The following is a 3,212-nucleotide window of genomic DNA, read 5'->3' as shown; positions in this document are numbered from 1 at the left end:
GTATATATATGGGCTATTTTGATCATATTCTTGAATTGTTAATGATGGGGACCCTTAAGAAATGACTTAATTATATGGTTGTTGATGTTGTTGTTGAGGATTTGGCCGAGTTAAATTCTCGGGGTTTGTTGAATATATAAAGGAAATGCTGTCCGAACTTCTATAAATGACGTGCTAGCTTAGGGCTGGATTCCTAGGTACCTTTAGCTAATGTTTGGTATTTACTGACATTGTTGTAGATCTTGGGAAGCCCGATACTTAGGTTTAGATTAGCTTAAGAAGCGGACAAGGTATGTAAAGATATCTCTTCTTTCTTTTGGCATGTCTTAGATATAAGTGACGAATGATATGAGCTTTGGGGTAATTCCATTCATAAGTTTCGAGTGTGATTCATGATTCCTTGGAAAGTGTGCGAGTTAAATGACACTAGTAATGGAAACGAGGTTATCCCCTAAACTTATAGGTGGTTAGAGTGAGTACAGATATCATAAGGATTAGAAGTTGAACAAATTGAAGAAAATATGTTTCGTCGAGGTTCAACATTTATTTGAATGAAATGCAGTCCGAGCTATAATACCCCGTATTTTGAACCAGGAAACTAAGCCATCCAACATGAGAAAATTTACCCAAGCTTGGAGAATTTAGTCATATTAAAGCATGAAAATCAAGAACTTGGTGTATATGAGGAATGAAGTCCAAAAATAAATTAAGCCTTAAAGGTGTGATGGCGGTGATTGAAAATAATATTTTTGTGTGTGGCAAAAGAGGCTACGAATTAGTGCTATATCACATGACCATGATAACGAGTAAATGAAGGGTGTATAAATAATTTGTATCATATTTTTGTGTAGACAAGAAGGTGATTATCTATCTAATAAATAAGTTATGAACAAATATATAATATGTGCACGTGTGCAGCAAGTAAATTTCCATTCCATGCACTTATGGGTGTGGTGGAAATATAAGTGATGAGTTGTTAAGGGGAAACTAGGGTGGTGGCACGTGTAAAAAGGAGGAAAAAGTTTCATAAGGTGATTACCTTTTTTAAACAAAAAGAGGAGGCAGCAACATATCATTTTTAGGGAGTTTAAGCACTCTTTACAGACATAGCAGCAACAATAAGACTTTCCCTTTATGGCAGCAACGATTTTCCTTTTTTGGAAGCACGACCTAAATTAAATTCTCTAAAGAGTAGCAAACGAGTTTTTGTTCTTTACTTTAAGTCTCGTTGTTCCGTTTCGATGCGTTGTTGAATCCGGGCTTTCTTCAAAGTGCAATAATGTGGAAGAAGAGTATTTCTTGGCATATAAGGTAAGAATTATCCTCCTCTAGGTATATTTAAATTCACTGAAGTCGTGGCTAAATCATGGGACGAGAAATACGAAAATTTATACCGTAAATCGTATATGATATTGTTGTTGGTTCATGGGCTGTTTGTGGACTGTTTTGAAGGTGTTCTTGAGCTATTTATGGCTATAATCGTTGGAATATATTTTATTATATTGTTGTTGAAATTTTGATTGATGTTTTTACATATTTATGAAGAAGGAGAAGTTATACGGCATAATGGTATATTGTGTATATAGGGGCTGTTTTGATCATATTCTTGAATTGTTAATGATGGGGACCCTTAAGAAATGACTTAATTATATGTTTGTTGATGTTGTTGTTGAGGATTTGGCCGAGTTAAATTCTCGGGGTTTGTTGAATATATAAAGGAAATGCTGTCCGAACTTCTATAAATGACGTGCTAGCTTAGGGCTAGATTCCTAGGTACCTTTAGCTAATGTTTGGTATTTACTGACATTGTTGTAGATCTTGGGAAGCCCGAGACTTAGGTTTGGATTAGCTTAAGAAGCGGACAAGGTATGTAAAGCTACCCCTTCTTTCTTTTGGCATGTCTTAGATATAAATGACGAATGATATGAGCTTTGGGGTAATTCCATTCATAAGTTTCGAGTGTGATTCATGATTCCTATTCACTTCTTGATGTTAGAACTCTTAAAATGATTGATCTTCCCTCTCAAGTTTTCTAACGTTGGATAGTAGTCGATTATATATAAGCTCCTATTCTTGGAAGACTCTACGATAACTCATGTCCTTGACTTCTATAAGCTATTTCGTATTATCTTGATACATATCTATGATTCCTAAGGCTCTTTTGATATGATCTATAATGGCATTCGAAGGATACTTGATATGGTTGTCGCTATTGATACTCAGGTGTTAATCTCTTCTTCTTATTCTGTTGAGTCTTGCTAATGATTTAAATTGCATATGGTTGCTCACTACTCTGCTCGTGCAGGCCTTAATATGTCTTTCACCGAGTCCCGGGTCGGGTATGTTATCGTGCACAGTCTCACTACATTGTTCACCGAGTCCCTCACTAGAGGGCCGGAATATGATATATATATTTATATATATATATATATATGTGTGTGATGGAGTTATGCTGTGTTATGGCGTTATGATGTGTTTATGGAGTTATGCTGTGTTATGGCATTATGATGTGTTTATGGAGTTATGCTGTGTTATGGCGCCAAAGACGGGGTGGCGACCATGTTCACCGAGTCCCATAATGGGCCGGGTATGATATATGATATTGACATGCATGATTTATGTTTCAAAAGGGCAAGTGTTTTGGCATTCTGGACATTGTACTTGTTTTCTGTACCCTCTATTTCAGTTATGATCCTTTTACTATATTTCATGCTTTATATACTCAGTACATATTCCGTACTGACCCCCTTTCTTCGGGGGGCTGCGTTTCATGCCCGCAGGTATAGATAGTCGGTTTGGTGACCCTTCAGCATAGGACTTCTACTCAGCTGTTTTGGAGAGCTCCGTTGTTCCGGAGTCTAGACTTTTGGTACAGATCCTTTTGATGTATATACATGTTTATCCAGGGGTACGGCGTGGCCCTGTCCCGTCATATGTCACTGTTGGCACTCTTAGAGGTCTGTAGACATATGTGTGGGCTGTGTATAAGTTTTGTTCAGCTGTGTCTAAACTTTGTGCCATGTATATGTTCGTCTGTAATGGCAGCCTTGTCGGCTTGCATATGACATGATATTGATGTGTAGTGGCAACCTTGTCGGCTTGCGTATCATTTTATGATCTGATTGATTGTGACTCCTTAGGAGACAGGCTACCGTGATATATATATATATGTGTGTGTGTGTGTGTGTGTGTGTGTGTGTGTGTGTGACAGT

General features: G+C 37.4%; 1 long non-coding RNA gene across 1 annotated transcript; it reads left to right on the top strand.

The window, feature by feature from the left end:
• Nucleotides 1–1,232: 1,232 nt before the first annotated feature.
• LOC132636027 (uncharacterized) lies at nt 1,233–2,870 on the top strand. Its single transcript, XR_009580929.1, has 3 exons — nt 1,233–1,311; nt 1,816–1,866; nt 2,781–2,870. It is a non-coding gene; the product is annotated as an uncharacterized LOC132636027 (long non-coding RNA).
• Nucleotides 2,871–3,212: the final 342 nt, after the last annotated feature.

This window comes from Lycium barbarum, chromosome 1 (assembly GCF_019175385.1).
Source record: "Lycium barbarum isolate Lr01 chromosome 1, ASM1917538v2, whole genome shotgun sequence".
Lineage (NCBI taxonomy): Eukaryota > Viridiplantae > Streptophyta > Magnoliopsida > Solanales > Solanaceae > Lycium > Lycium barbarum.
Note: the sequence above shows the minus strand (reverse complement) of the source record. Positions and strands in the feature narration are given on the sequence as shown.